The 16,957-nt window shown below is 39.1% G+C and overlaps 1 protein-coding gene across 1 annotated transcript in view; it reads left to right on the forward strand.

Annotated features, from left to right (window-relative positions):
- PDZRN4 (PDZ domain containing ring finger 4) overlaps positions 1–16,957 on the forward strand; it is a 244,634-nt gene that overhangs the window by 106,306 nt on the left and 121,371 nt on the right. The gene's annotated exons all lie outside the window — the stretch shown is intronic.

A 16,957-nucleotide genomic window follows, 5' to 3' on the forward strand; every position in this document is an offset into this window, starting at 1 on the left:
ACTCATTCAATGAGGCATGAAGCCTTGGCACACAGTTTTTTGTTTAATTTATCTGTAGCTCAGTGAGTTTAGATATGAGCAGGCGCATAACAGGTGCAGTAAAAAATTTGCTAGAATTTCCTTCTTTCTTTTTTACCCCAGGAGCCATTGTAATGATGTTTTATATGAATTGCAAGGATTGCATTGTTGAATTCAGGGAGACATCAATTTTCTGAAGTATTTCTTAGAAACTCTGCATTGATTTAGTTCTTAAATTTAACTTTTAAGGATTGTAATTCTTTAGAATTTTTGCCATATTAAACAGTTGATTTTTTTTATTATTTATTTATGTCACCTGGATGTTTCTCCAAACCTTGTACCATCTAGGCTTTTATGGAAGAGGATGTTGCTGTCATTTTGTCGAAATCAAATTGAACAACATTGCTCAAGATATGCAGGCTGGCTTGTAGGCAAAGCCTTCTGTTATTATTGACTACTTAATAGAAAGCAACAAGGTGCTAATCTTCATAAAGAGAGAGGCTCAGTGTTATGTTCCTGAGTTACATTCTGGTGTTGGTGCATAACATAATACTTCAACACTTGTATATCATCAATTTTATCATGGTGTAACACCATTATGATAAATGACATTAAGCTAGAGTAACACACTGGAAAGTCAAATGTAATGTGTTTTGTCTGATTTAGTACAAAACATGAGCATTTAAAAATACATTTATCAGCGTAATTAAGGGGCATGCACTGGGGCTTTGACTTCAGTCCTGACCAGAAGGTAGTTGAAAATAGTCTGCACATATATTGTGTGATTAAGGATTTTTAAATAGACTTTGATTACATCTCAAACCCAGTAAAGATCACGAGTGAGTGTAAACCTGCGTATCTTCATTTTCCAGTGCCTACATTGCATTGATTAGCAATACCACTTGCAATGTGTCACACAAACTGATTCAGATAATTGACAGAAAGGAGAAAACAGCATTAGCTAGTGTCTTGCCATGTTCCACCAGACAAGCTTTTACATTTCTGACATCCAAAGGCTTAAAGTATTTTAATAGAGCCCTGGATTGCAATAAAATTTGAGAGCTGGACATAAGTAATTATGGCTTATATTTATGTTAAGTCATTGAAAATGCTAATAAAACATATTTGTGGGTTTTCCCTTTAATGAATGTAACAATAAAACAAAATCATTGCACAAGTCCCCCACTAGTTTTAAAAACCTAAAAGAGTATGTTCATTGGTAACTTGATATCAGGCTTGTTTGTTGTGAATTATGGACATTTTTGCGATAAAATTCGGGTTCGTGGAGAAGAAATGGATGTGCAAGCCTGGTTTTATTAGTGTGACTAAATATTGTGGAACTAAAACAAGGAAATTCTTGCATACTGTCACAATTTGGGGCCATATGGATCATAAACTCCTCTATGCATATTTCACTTGCAGACTTCAAATGGCATTATCTCATCACAGAGAGGGGAGCAAGGAATACACTTAACTTAAATTTAGAAATTGTTCTTGTTACTGAATGTCAGATAAAGGTGAAGCTTTTAAATAGGAGTCTCCCTGATTTACTACCTTTAATGTTCACAGGAAGGGATGTGCAAAGCGCATCGTTAGTGTGACAGGGTGAAAGGGGCAACATGTTTCTTCTGTTACAATGGGAAGAGGATGAATCTGGCACAGCTCTGATGTCAGAACCTCCATCACCTTTCTCACAGATGATGTAGATTTTAATTGTACTCTGGGCTGATTCTCATCGCACCAGCTCCTACGTGACATTGAGATAGATGAAGCCATTTGTTGGCATTATCAGAGCCAGCTGTGTGCTTGGCTGCAGCTACAGTAGGCATTATATCTCATGCATAATCCTCTCATTGAGAGAGGATCACAAGCATCTGAACCATATGGCAAATAATTTTATTATGATCAAAAAAAGGACTCTTGAAGCTAGTTAAACAGAAGAGTCCTTGAAATTCAATCAGAAGAGGTTTTTATTTTCATGTAGCATTATCATCTTAAATTAATTTTTAGCTCTGCCATCATCTGTGAAATACAGGAATTTTATTTTTCCCCAAAAGTAAGAAATTAATGTTTTAATTACAAGAAACAGCATGCAGAATTGCTTAGCTTGATTTTTTTTGATGGCTGAAGAGTGCCTTGTAGGTGTTAACGTCTTTTTTGCTAATTATGCACTCGTCTCACTCAGAAGCCCGAATAGGAAGTAGGAAGTGCCTGAAATTAAAAAAGCTGAGAAAGGGGAGAGAATCACTCACATTAAGCCGTGGGAGTGCTGTGCTGATGTCTTAATGCCTTGCTTCCTGAGGGCTGGCAACTTGAGGGCTGCTACCATTTCCCAGGGATGAAAACATGCGGCCGTAGTAACAGCTCATGAGCTGTTCTTTATACTGAAAAAAAAAAAAATGTGTTTAATTAAGACAATCTACATGGATGGGGCAGAAGAAGAGAGGCTTCAGCTCTGTGCAGAATTACTGCTACTGGGCAGCTGGGAAGGGATGTGGGCTCAGAGATAGCAGCAGGTAACATTTTTAGCCTAAGAATGTGGGATAGCCACTCTCATCTCGATGAAGGTACTGCTCCAAGGCCTGCTCCTGGTTCCTTTTGAGTACACAAGGAGAAGTCTCATGGATACCACTTGGATGTGTCAGCCATCATGCTGTGAGGCTGGCAGCAGCTCAGGACAGGGTTCCGTGGCTGCTAGAGCTTGCTTTGCTAACTGGGAGGCAGCGGCTGCTGTTCCAGAGCTACAAAGGCAGAAAGCGATAACACAACATTGCATGGCACGTGAATGGGCCGCCTGCCTGCGGGGAAGGATGTGTCTGCTGCAGGCCTGGCCCAGGGGACACCAGCAGGGCCCGTGGGACACCTGCTGATAACACACATGGCCTATCAGCAACTTCCATGCCGCAAACTTATGGAACATAAATAAAGGCTCACCAGAGCCAAATGGCAACAGCTGCCTTATCTGGAGAATACCTTTTTTATTCGGTACTTTATTGACAAATAATAAAGCCTGTAATTGGGCTGTGGGAGGAATATAGCCATGTAATTTACAGGTCCTTTAATTTTCTAGTGCTGCATGCCTGAAGCAGCTTCAGGTTGTTATCGCAGTCTCGATAACAGAGTTAAGCCAGGTCCTGGCTGAACTGCTAAAGTACTGTGAAATGTGCATCTTTATTCTTGCATTTAAAAAGTGGTTGTGTGCATCTTGAGGGAAGAAGAGGAGAAAGGGAGGAATGCCTGTTTCTTCTGCAACAGCGTGGTGATTAGGAAATTGTGACTTCAGGTATTAAAATGAAAGTCACAACACCCCCCCTCCCCCGCACAGCATCCACTCTGGAGGCTTCCCCTGCCATCCGCCCATCACTCTCAGCAAGATGCGAAGCATAGCTGTGCTCGCTGAGTGGGCTAACAGGAAAGGATTGCCTTTGCTGCAGCAGCTGCTGAACTGAGACTTTCTGGATCATGAATGTATGTAAATATGTCCAACTGTTTGCCCTTCACACATCTTTGGCAAGTTTGGAGTAAAAAATATTGCACTGCTCCATTAGTTTGCTTGCCTATCACTGCAGCAGATGCTGTTAAAAGCACTGAGATGTGTTTCTAGGCGAGCCTTCCTGTCTAAAATAGGATAAAGGAATAAAGGCTAGAGCAGCCCCAGATAGCATCTTGAAATGAATACAAAGCAAGCTTTGGCAGCAGGGTACACTATAGTGTCCATTGCAATTGGCAAAGGCATGGGGCTGGGTAGCTCTCCAGTCCATTAAGCAAAGCAGAGAATGGTTGTGGCCTTTCCCAGCTTCTGCATATTTGTTCTTTCCTGAGCTCTCCCTCCAGCAGAATAACAGCTATTTTGGAGAGTTTGTATGGGTTTGATTCCTGACTGTATCTGCTGAGTGGCTAAAACGGCTGCATTTGGATGCCATGCTATACTTCACAGGGATTTCACAGGCAATGAAGGTTGCATATAAATAATGGATGAAGAAGGGTGACAGGACCTGAACACTTGGGGCTTGACAGATTATCTTGTGATGTATTACAATTAGATATGCTTCAGTGTCACTTCATTTATTCAACTAGTAAGGCTGCATAACTCTTAGATCCATTTGGAGGTGGATTTATGAAGAGCCTTAGTCGTGTCCTCTCAAAGTTTGGAAATGATTTTTGAACATCCTTAACAGCTTTCTAAATCACTTTGCTCTTAACATGTATGTGATATCTTTTTTCTTTTTTAAGCAGTTGGGATTTTATTTACAGACATAATAGATGAGTTTATTTATTTATTTATTTTAATCTGTGGTTTGCTTACTCTGCTCAAAGCAGATAGTTGCTAGATGAGAGATCACTTTGTCACATAGCTGATCAACAGATCAAACTGGCTGTTGGGAAGGCTTTTTCCAGGTTTGTTTTGCAAGAAGCTGGTAGCTAATAAGCCCCAGCCACCGTATACTAAATTGTATTACATAGAATCAGGACTTCTAACAAAAAGAAAATAAGATTAACAACAATTTTGTATGTCTTCTTGCTTTTTAAGTAGTTATAATGAAAAAGTCTGGCATGGAAAGAGGCAGAATAAAATGTCATAGGAAACGTGAGAGCTTAGATCTAACTTTCTTACAAATGAAACCTCTCATACTGTCAGGTTAAAAAAGAAAAGCGATTGTTAGGATCTCTGTAGCTGTGTAGCCTACTTGAGTGCTTTAACCGTGTTTTTCTTTCATATGTGTTTTTTCTGCCACAAATGCAGGTGTAGAACATCTTGCCTCGACTACTTAGGTGTGTCCAGCCATTCCAGGCTGCCTTAGGCAGAACCTTTTCTTCTTTGAAGTCATCATTTACAAAACAAACTATATTTGTCTGCTTTGAGTATTTCCTGGCAAAGGGAACATGTGGGACAGCAGGTGGCCGCAGAATCCAGCAGAAGCTGCAGTCCTCCAGATAATCAGCAAAGTCTCCCCGCCACTGCCTTCCACCCCAGCACATGCCAGCCAGCAATCATATTACTCCATAGCAACCTCCTCGATCTTCAGATGGGAACTTAACATGATTTGGGGATAAATTACGCTCATAGCAAAGCTGATCGGAGCCAACAGGGTTTCGGAGAATTTGCTCATTCTTGTAAAAGCTGATGATAATTGATGGACGAGCGGCTTGCAGGACCCTGACAGGCTGGTTGCCTGCCCTTTGCACTCTGCCAGTTCAAGCCTTACAAGTGTGAAATAGCCAATTACTGGAATACCTATTGAAAGTAATAGGCCAATGAGCAAATTGCTACTGTGGGACGCTGTGGCGGTGTAGGTGGACTGAAGCCAAGATAAAGTTCTGCTTTGAGCAGCTGCTCCCTCCACAGCTTGATAATGCTATTGGATGACCAAGTGATGAGAGGAAGGTATTTCCCCATTCGAACTGCAAGTGTCCTGCCTTGTATTGACTTAAAGTTTATGATGCATGATACCGTCTTGTTACCCAGGTCCTAATTTGCAGAAATAAATCCTCCTTTTAAAAGGTAGTTAAATAGGTAATAGGGATAGTCACAGCCATAGATTTTGTGCAAAAGCATTAAATACAATTTTTGCTTGGAATGAAAAGTCATATAGTGTGCAGAGTGTTAATACTTGCCAGCCATTTGCTATTGACAGAACAATTTATCTTGATAAAGGACAGTGAAAAATTCCAATCTATTCACTGACATCACATTATCAGCAGTAATATATGACTGCATCTAAATATAAGGTTCAGATCTGACACAGCTGAGGGGTTTCTGGTAATTTTCCTGTAAATATATTGTGTACTGGACAATGAAAAAATGTCGCTTTTACCATGTAATTGGATGACCTATTTTTATGTGAGATTTCAAGTTTTACTGTGTTTAATGGGATACACCATAATGTTTCCTTTTTGGGTAACCTGTTTCTTTTTACAAGACTTTAGCAATAAAATGGGTATTACCAGGTTTGACAGAGCAGAAATAGCAGACAAAGAAAGAAGCTTAAATATTAGTCTGATGAAAGAAAGATTCTGTGACCACAGAGACTTGCCACAGGGAAAAAAATCTATCTGAAAATATTGTCATGAAAATGTCTGCTGTCGGTAGTTAGTTTAATTTAGGCAGTATGTCTCCTTTTTGCCAAGATAGGAATGTTCATTGGTAACTTTTAGGGATTTGCTTCCCAGCTTTCTTAGCAAAAAGATATGATTCATAATTTAAAAGTTGTATTAAAAACTTGGGTTATTTAATTCAAAATGTATTAGAAAGAAAGGTGAGAAGTGGCAAGTAGCTTTGGAGGAAAAATTTCAAAAATGGTTAGCAAATTATTTTATACAGTCCATGATTCTGTAATAAGGAAACAACCATTGTGTAAAGGCCAGAAGTGTAAATGAAATCAGTGCCAGTGTCAGTATAATTCATTTTTTTCAGTTGCCAGTCACTTGTTTGGTGCTGAAAAGAAAAATGACAGATGAGATCGTGCTGTTTGCTTTGAATGTCATATTAACAGTTACCAAGTCCATTTTATTTTAGATGGAAAGAATAGAAGGCTGTTTCATATGACATTAAGCGTGAATCAGTCTCAAAAAAAAAAAAAAAAGTATCACTTCAGTTGTGGCGGAGTATAACAAAAATGTATGGGCTAAAAATACAGACCTTATGATCATGATTGTTTTATTACCTTTAAGTACTTTTTTTATTCTTGTTGTTTTTGTTTTTACTTTACACTTAAAACTTCAAGGGAAAACTATTATCCAGTTGTATTTTTCACATTGTGTTTTCTTCTGGACATATCTGATTGCAAAACCGCTTTGTATGGCACTCTCCATGAGGAAGAGAGTCTCTCTGTTTATCTCCTGTAAAGACAGTATATATACCTCCATGAAGATTCCCACCAGATTCGTTTTTACTGTCCCAAGGTTTGAAAAAATTAGCAGGCTTTTGCTAGGCAGAGAAAGTTGTAAGTGACTGAAGCAGTAAAAAGCCTTGCTAAGAAAGACAACATCTGAATAGTTCATTTCTTTTTCAAGGAATAAGAAGGGTGCAGGGGGTTCTATTAAGTTTTCATTTGAGGGCTTCTCTGTGTAGCTCACGATTTTGTGTAGTTCAGCAGCCTTCTGACAGTTAACCCCACTCTGGTTCCTGAGAAATAGGGAAAATGTTATTTGCTCCATCTTCTTTTTCAAGACTTTATTTTGCTTCCCAAATACTTGGCTGCTCTGGGAGGAGAAACAGTCTGATACTAAACTGCAAATCATTTGTCCTTCCCCGGTAACTGTGCCTGCTGAATGCTGTTTTATTGAGCAACACTGATATCCCCAAATTAGAGTGATTCTTCTATCATTCCCTGGTTTGTTAACTTATCTCTGTTGCTTCTCTGAGAAGTTATGAGCAGGAGCAGAGACATCACGCTTGCCTGACTGCAGATCCAGTTGTGAATAGGGGCTCATACTTGGAAGGTTATCTACCCAAGCATGAGAGTAGGACTTGCTTTCATTGAGGACATATATTCTTCAGAAATTGATGGTGGAGCTCTCAGCAGGAAGAGCTTCCTATTCTCTTCTGTTAAATGGATAGTTTGAGTACTCTGGGGATTTAAGAGGCTTTGCTATATATCCTCCTGCTTCTCCATTTTTTAAAACTGTGTGGCAGTTCAGTGTCAATGACATGACATTCAAGAAAGGAAATAAAGGGTGATCCATGTTAGTAGCCTTGTTCAGTATTAGGGACAGAAAGAAAGGATCTCAGGAATTGTTCCACCTGCTTGAGATCTTTTCTTTTTCCGTTTTCTTTTTCTTTATCTTTTTTTTTTTTTTGAGGACCATGTAATTTTTTTTTTATTTTTTTTTTTAGCTTCTTGACACAGGCCAGAAAAATGGGCTGTGTACCCCTTAAACGAATGTCTAGGTATGATAAAGCTGAAGCAGTTACTTTTTTTTCTGGTAAAACTCTGTGTCATCTTCAATGAAATGACTTGTATGTCTGTCAGGGCACAAATTCTGCTATAAATCTGCTTGAAGAAATCATGAAGAACAGGCAACATCCTGCAAACAATCCTGCAGGAAAAAAGGTGAGGAATTCCCTGGGCATTTTTGACCTGAGGAGGACAATGAATCCTAAAACTAGTAGACGTGGATAAATGTGGAATGTCCTGAATTGTGCATTTATGTAGTTATAAGAGCTTGGCCTTTAAAGACTTAATCCTGAAGTAGTACTGATAGTCCATTGCTGGCTTCCCCTGCCATATTATATTATTTTCTCCTTTCCCTTTCCTGGACTTTTATACGTTTCATTCCATTGCAAGTTCATTGCATCTATTCAAAAATCACAGGCAAATTTTCAGTGTATGAAACAAGAGGATATTAGATTAGTTTATTAAAAGGAAGTGAAACTTGCTATGACATGAATGTGCACCTATCACCTGCTAATGGTGACTAACATGATTTTTTTCAGTCATATCATGTTAGAAATATACACAATTTGCTGTTCTAACTCACCATCACTTCACTTGCAAGGTTCATTTTTCATTGTAAGAAGTCTCACACATTTCTGTTCATTTGGTTCTTTCAGACACAGTACTTTGAATGTAGCTGCATTTTCTCTGTCTTTATCTTACTCATATTTTTAATTTCACTCATTTCTTTTGCATATTTGTTTGTTTGTTTGCTTTCCTTCATGGTGTTTGGAGCTTTCCCTGGTGTAGTACTGCCTGCTTATATATGTCATTAACAGGGAGCTTCATTCCTCTTCTTGATACAAGTAAAAATGTCACTTAAAATAATTATAATAGTATATAATAATATAAAGTCCTATTAATCTACTATAAACATATTTTACTGCTTGTTTTGTTGTATCTTTTTGCCTTTGTGCAGCTCTTTCATTGCTGAGATTTGGTCACATTCAGGCCAGTTTCAAGATACTTTTCAGAGTTGTTTCATACCATTGTCAGAAGTGGAGAAAGTTCCAGCTCCTCCTGCCTCAACACAAGTGGGCTAGGCAAATAATTTTCTCTTATTCCTCCCAGCCTTTATGTCTGTACTTCTCGAATCCTGTGATGAGGCTCCTGTAAATAGGCAAGAATGACAAAATGATTAGGCTTTATGCTGTGTATAGAATTAGAGCAGGTGTTCATCAGCTGTGCCATTGCTGACAGACTGCTATATCTTTGAATAGAAAGTCTGTCTCCACTAACAAATATTTGTTGGTTTTTAATGAAATTAATTGTAAACAGTCACTTGATACAGGATGATATAATTTCATACTTGTTTGTGTATATATTCAGATATATATCACTCTCTGTGTCAGTACTTGGCACCTAACATTGTTTAAGAAGATTGCTCTACTAAGAGATGTTTTCAATGAAAAGGTAAAACTGATGGAAATTATTTTATTTTATTTTTTTGCTTCAGTTTCACTGTCCCAGTTAAGTAAAGTAGCATTTTCACAAGACTATCTAAATGTGGCAATTAGCTTGGGAAATCTTCTCGCACACACCAAAAGTTTTAATTTGTTAAACATTTCTGGATGAAATAAAGCTGAAGTCCGCATGCAGTAGCCTGAACCTAAAAGTGGCCTTTTGGGAAAGATAATGCCAACAGCAGCTGACTGTGCCATTAATGGGGTTGACTCGACTGCCTTTAGGACTGAAGTGACCTTTTCAGAAACTTCTAAGCAAGTATGTAAGTGCCTCCTCCAACTCCAATAGTGTGTGCATATATGTTACAGGTACCTTTACCTTTAAAACTTGCTGGAAACTAGCGATCTTGCATATCTTGCCTGAGCAAAAGAAGGAAGTTCAAGAGCTAATATACATATCAGAGGTTTGATTCCTCCTGTAATCAAAGGAAGAAGAGAGGTTCACAGTAAGATTTACACAAGGAGAAGAATTAATCTGTTGAGTGGGTAACCAGACCTTTTCTTTTAACAAAGTCCTTTATTTGGAAGAGCTGGGTGAGATAGATCATTAAAGTACAACAGAAGGTACCAAGTAATAAAGAATTTTAGAAGATTAAAGAAATCCAGTAATTCAGCAGTTTGCACATCAGTTACGAAATAGGGGCAGTAAAAGTTGAATAGGTAAGTGACATTAAAAGCCCTTTTTATGGTCCAAAGTTAATTTGAATAACATTAATTTGCAGTTGACAAATTGTGTCTTTTTAGCGTTGGTAATCCAACCATTTATTAAACTGTAAAAGCAATGGTAATTAAGTATTACTGCCCAGCGGTGCTACTATAGTTAGTTACAGCAGGGATGAAGTGTGGGACAACTGTCCTTAAAACATCAGAATTCAAATGCTTGCTCTTATAGGGAGGAAGCCTGGAGATGTATGATGGTGTTCCATGTTTGGTTCCTCTTCTTTTACCTTCTGGATCAGTTTGTGAGGGAGGAAGAGAGGGGCAGGGGCAGATACTCTGTCTTTTGTCTGCTGCCAAATGGAGCATAACAAAACTGCCATCGCCTGCTGCTTTCCTTCTGCAGACAAAGGGCAAGGGAAGCAAAGAGGCCTCCCTGGTCATCCTACCGTGGGTCTTCATTCAGCCATCACTCACAACAGTGATGCGAAACAAACCCCCAAGGGCCACTCATCACTGCCCCTCTGTGTGCTACAGCCCCAGTTGCGCCCATGGTAGACCCAGTCATGGAGGCGCAGTCTCACCAAGGCCTCCTGTGCTGCGTTTCATATGCAGGTGGTGATGCGAACTCCTACCTGCACTGCCTTTCATGTGTGCCTCCCTGACTTTCCATTCGTCCCATGCTGCATTTCCTGCAAATTCAGTCAGCCTTGTGAAAATGAAGTATTTCAGGCACAGTCCATGCTTTTAGAGCTGCTGGGGCTGAAGGGAGGAGGAGGTGAAGGGAAGGATGCGCAGACACGTGAGCCACTGCACTGCATGGCAGCACATGTTGTCTGAGCTGGCAACACTGCTAATGTGTCTTTTTCTCACCAAAATGTCTGGCTTTACTATTGTGCTTCTTCACAGTCACAGAAGCACAGAATGGCTGAGGCTGGAAGGGCCCTCTGGAGGCTACCTGGTCCAACTCCCTGCTCAAGCAGGGCCACCTAGGGCAGGTTGCCTAGGGCCATGTGATGAGCGATGAGCATCTTGCTGGGTGTCAGCATTCCAAAGGAGCTTCAGATCTTGGTGTGGCTGAACACACAGGGAGTCCTATGCCCCTGCATGTCCCTCTGCACCCCCTGCATGCACTGCATCCGCTGCTTTGGCTAGGGTGAACAAATATTTGTTTCACGGTAAACAAGCATACCAGTGGGAACAACCACCTCCTGTTTATTTACGAGGAGTCTTTGTCACTGAGCTGCTTCATTTGACCCCAACTGTGATTCCTAGATAGAAATAAGAAGTCTGATGTCAACCTGGGTAGTAAAGTAAGTTTCACAACCCGGCATTTATGTCTTCTCCTAATAATTACCCATGGGCTTCATGTGCAGTTTAAAGTGTCAGGGATCAGTATTGTAATTTCCATCCCTTTCATGCTAGTACAGAAGCCCCTGTCTCTCATTAAAATTCACTGCTTGTCTGCCGCATATTTCTTGCACCTCCACCTGTTATGTCACCCAGACTTCTGATAGAAACTTATTTGGATAATGTCTGCAAGCAAAGAATTTTCCTCGAAAAGGTTGAAGATGGAGACACTCTGTCAGGACCTGACAGGTGTAAATTTCTTAATGTATGAGGAGTATATGAAAATACAAATCATCACTGAGAGCCAGCCTGAAGCAGACTGAAAAGCTGTCATAAGCAGTTTTCAAAAAGTATGAGTTATTTGGTTCTCTTCCAGGAGGAACAACTCCACAGGCATAAATTTGTGAATGGTACTTGACAATCTTAACAAGTCCTTCTTTCCCAGAGCTGTGCGTGTGACAGACGTGATAGGGACGGCGTGCTCTGCTCTGTTCTCCAGCAGTGAAGGAGCTGACATGATAATCAGGGGGATGGATCCTGCCTTAGCGAACTTGAGGCATGCCTCCACTGAAACAAATTTCAAGGAACTGATTAATCTGACAGAGCGGCCACGTTGGAGCTGATTATTTGCCAAAAGACGTTTTATAGATCCACTTCGTTTCCATTTACTGAGAGCAATGATAGGAAAGGAAATAGCAGATTCTTTGTGGCAGGCACCTTGGCTATTTTGTATACTTCTAGGTTTGTGCGTTTTTACTTTGGGCATGCTGAAAGATCATTGCTAACTGGATGGGCCTATTCACTGGTGTATGGAAATGGACTTTAAGAAGGGTTGTGCTTGATTGGCAAATCAGTTCTAATTGAATAAATGTCAAGGTCAAAACAAACAAGTGATGAAGATGAGAAAGCCCTGGAGTGGTATCTGCTTCAAATCATATTAAAGGCTCTTCAGTAGCAAAGTGCTTCAGGGGGACTATGCAAAATTAAAGAGCAATGGAGTTGCTGCACAGTTTAAAACCAGAAATATCTGTGTCTGTTCCTGCAACTGAAACTGAGTGCTGGTGCTTAGGAAATGTTCTAACTGAGATGGCAAAATTCTTTGCTCTTTGTATATGAGTGGGCTATAGCACATGAAGTGGCAGGTTTCTGACAGGTATGAGGACAAATGGCACACCTTTGCTCTAGGGACCACAGTGGAGTGCCACAGTGGCACTCTCAAATCTCAGGGAGCTGGGTATGATTGAATGCTGAGCATCCTACTGTGGTAGTTTGGGGCATATATTCAATAAGGGAAGCTTGTTACAGCATTTTACATAAACATGATCCTGAATCCTAGAAGGATCCTTTATAACAACCTGTGTTGTTTCTTTTCTTCTTCTTTTTTTTTTTTTTTTCCATCAGCATGAAACTTGCATGTTAATAGACTACAAATCTAAACATTTTTCTGATTCTCTTACCTCTTCATTAATTTCCACTGGTGATCGTGGCTCCCATGTAAACTAGAACCATGGTGAATATAAAAATGTATGATGCGGAGGCCAGCAAACTCCCTTTGTCAATACAACTTGCTTTAAATTAGGTATCATGAGCCACAGTCTGTCAATAAGTGCATAGTGCGTATTTTTCAATGTCAAGTCTAAATATTATAAAATATCAATACAGCAGCTGCCTTAAATCATTGCAGAGAGGGGACGAGCAAACTGTTTATTTTAGGTAGAATATAAATTTGTGGTTTAAAGTAGTATTGGAATATTGTCTACTGATTTACCACTGTATTTCTTTAAGCAACTAATTATTATGGTCTGGCTTCAAAGACATTTATGCACTTAGAGTTATGTTTAAAGTCGAGGAGGAACTGGTCAAGAACTTATGAAAGTTAGGGTATGTTTCTGAACCTTTACCTAAAATTCTTGCAAAAAATAGCTTTCTGGTATGCAAAGGAAGATTTTTTTATCATGCTGCTATTCTCCAAGTTTCCATGTTTTGTTGTCGTTTTTATAATATTAATTAAAAAAAATTATTCTGGAGGAGATCATCTACTTAAATTCATGATGCTAGCTTTGGTCTAGCTTTAGGTTTCTATTTGATATTATTTTTATCTTTACACAAAATGTTGAAAATGAAATGTCATCTTTCAATTTCGGTATTACTGTTAAGACTAGGTAAGGTGCCACAGAAACAGAAGTCAGTTATTAGAAAAATACTCCACATCTTCTGATGTTAAAGCATTGAATACTTCTAAATTATTGCTGATTATTACTGAGCAATGCAAACACCTACGCATCTGTATGATTATCTAGAATGTACAAAATAAAACTTACGTAGCTGACATATTTTAAGGTATTTTTGCCATGTGCACTGCACTGTTCTAGTGTACTAAATGCAAACTGCGTTGGGGTGCCTCCTGAACCACCTGAGTGGCTCCTTACTGCTTGCGTGGGAGTGGTAGAATTTGATGGTGTTGTGCTGCATTTGCCATTGCATGTGGTAACGAGTTGAGTTTCAAAAACATGCCTGATGACAGGTATAAATTTCATTTTGAAAATCTGCATGGCAGCACTTTTGTGCAACACTGCAGCGTGGTGAAAGTTGCTCATGTGCATAACGGTTTTTGTGAGAAACATTTGTCATTGCTTGGTCAGAGTCTACTTGTTGCAAACATGACGTGGAGAGAAGGTGGCCAAGTCTTAAAAGTTTAGGTATTATTATTATTTAGAGGAGGTTATATTTTCCAAGCTACCTGTAAGATGTTCCTATTTTGTTCCTGTTTTCAGATATTTTCACACCTAATTTGGTCGCAAAGGCAAATTCTGTTTGTTTATCAAATGTGTGAAAATGACTGCTGATCCTACTGTATCTTTTGAAGGTAATTTCTACCACTGTAACAAGCCAGAATCAAAGTGACTAATCAGTTGTAAGCCAGTACTCATTAACTTGCACTAAATTATTTTCATTTGGCATATAAAATAGCCACTTTTCCACCCTTAATTAGAATTTGGTCTAATAGGATTGACAAGTCAAGCTAGGGGGAAAATTCCCTACTTAATTGCTTTTAGAACAGAGTAATTTTTTGTTAACAGCAGATTGAATTTGCTATTTGTGTTATAAGAAAAATCTGCCTGGTGAGCAAATGTATTCTTTTTGTTTTCCAAGCTTACCGAGATTGCCCATAGCAAAATAAGTTTGACTAGTGTTATCAAGTGTGTTTATACAGTATTGTACTGTACTAAGACTGTATTTTCTATTTACTATTTTTCTATTTTCTATTTTCTTTGACGTTCTTCAAACTATTACTCCTAAAAAGTTCATCAAGCAGGGCTAGTTAATGTGTCTCTCTGCAAGCCAGCTCCAGTGATGTATTAACTCCAGAACTCTGGTTCATGCTTGCTTTGGCCCGTGAATGGCTGGACCCAGAAGTGCTCATCAAGACATGAACAGCATAATCCCTGCTACATGAACCCAAAGGGCAAATATCACAGAGCTTATAAATATTTGGAAGGGTTTTTTTTGTTGTCAGTCAATACCCTGCTGAGCAGCTTGTTGCAGTTCTGTTTATTCATAGCTAAAAATACTGGAGTTGATCCCCTGCTCTCTAGGACAATGACTGTGATGTGCCAACAGTGACTGTGGTTAGGGCTAGTAGTTAGGTTGTTTCATTTTATTAACTTTTTGTTGTATTCTCTTAGACAATTTTTATAGCAATAAAAGTAGTCAATAAAGTAATGTCTGTTTCCCTGGAGATACCACAAATATGAAATTTGTTTATATTGAGTCTTCACAGATTTTGCTCTTCTTTTCCAAACATTTTTGTATCTTCTTTATCCACAGTTTGAGTGGTTTCTTTTAAGTAACAGTGTATAAGGACAGTATGAAGAAACAAAACAAAGCTCCCCCCACCAAATTTTGGTCTTGTCAACTCTTTATGGAGCCTTGCTTCCACCTTGAAGTCTTTCATATTTTTTTTTGTCACAATATGAGAATTCATATGAAATAAGAAGTTCTTAAAAAAAAATAAAGATTTAAGAACTAGTTGGTGGAAGTGTTTATGGTAATATGGAGAGGTCTTATTTTGTCTCTAGAGCATGTTCAGTAAAGCCAGTGATAGCTTGTGTTTCCCACTGCTACTCATCACTCTACATCAGTCCTAAAGCAGGCAAAGATCTTTTGATTCTCAGTCAGGAGAAAGAAACCAGACCATGTGTCTTCTTTGTCCTTGGCCTCTTTGCTGATACTGCCAACAAGATTACTGAGGTGGTGTGATTTTAATGATGCAAACACCTGCCCAGTAGGAACCAGACTGAGACTACCAGCTTGTTTCACATAGGCCATTGAACAGCTGTCTCATCATAATAGGGTTTGGTCATGACCAACCGGGGTTGAATTCAAACCTGTGACCTACAGGTGAAGGGCTTTGTAGCCATTACCTGTCTCTTCAACCATCAAGCCATTTAAATACCTTCAGAAGGTACATGTCTTGAAAATTTGGTTTGGAAGAGAGAGAAATGGGGAAGATTTTGCCCCCACAAAAATCGTCACCTTTCCTCTCAATTAAAAAAATCCATAGATTTGATACTGGATTTGTACTTGCATGAGAAATTTGAGAAAAGGTAGGTGATATCAATGATGTCTGTGGGCCAGACAGGTTTCTGTTGCAGTAGTACTTGGAGGTTATGTGGTATTATGCCATTAGATACATCCTTTTCAGCTTGATCTTCACATATTTGGATTTGTCTCAGTGTAAAAAGAAGAGTGTATTGACACAGTGTCTTTGTTTCACATATATCCTGAATCTGCAGTTTTGTAGCAGCTTTCCAGTCCCTATTGTGCATTTAACTTAGATTTGACAGAAACCATAGAATGGTTTTGTAATGGATATTATCTGTGCTCTTGGTCCCTGAAAAGCCTTTTGGATGGGCTAATATCAGCAAAATTTTAGTGGGTAGTCAGGGAATTATATAGAAAACATGTAATTGGACTTCATGAGAAACTGTTGACTAATACCCTTCTGACGATACCTTGGTATCATCTATGGCTGAGTAATCTGTGTAAAGTGATTTGCATCACAGCCGAGTTAGCGTCAAGGGTATACTTTGGACAGAAGGCACACTTTAGAAATTAGGATCTCCATTTTTTTTTTTCCATGTGAAAATACACTACATATGCTCCCTGTTTTTCTCAGGGACTATCACACAGCCCTAAACAATTTACAGCTTTTCCTTATGCTAGAAGGAGGGGATGAGAGAAGAGGAAATATGACAGTGGGGGCTGGTGGCAGCACGAAGCTGCAGCTCTCCATGCGCTTTCAGTGCCTGGTTTGTTGCTTCATGTGGTACAGCCTAGATGAGGCTCATTGAGAACCAGCTGTAATTGAAGCTGTCCAATAAAAGTGCTGTTAGGAGCAGATGTGGCTGTACCAGGAATATATTTTTTAATGAACATAAAAATATGTTAAGACCTAAAATATTTCTGGCCAGAAACAAAATTCTTGGCACAGACTGAGCATTTAAGCTTCATCCCAGGAATTTATCTCAG

This window comes from Cygnus atratus, chromosome 1 (genome assembly GCF_013377495.2).
Source record: "Cygnus atratus isolate AKBS03 ecotype Queensland, Australia chromosome 1, CAtr_DNAZoo_HiC_assembly, whole genome shotgun sequence".
Classification (NCBI taxonomy): Eukaryota; Metazoa; Chordata; class Aves; order Anseriformes; family Anatidae; genus Cygnus; species Cygnus atratus.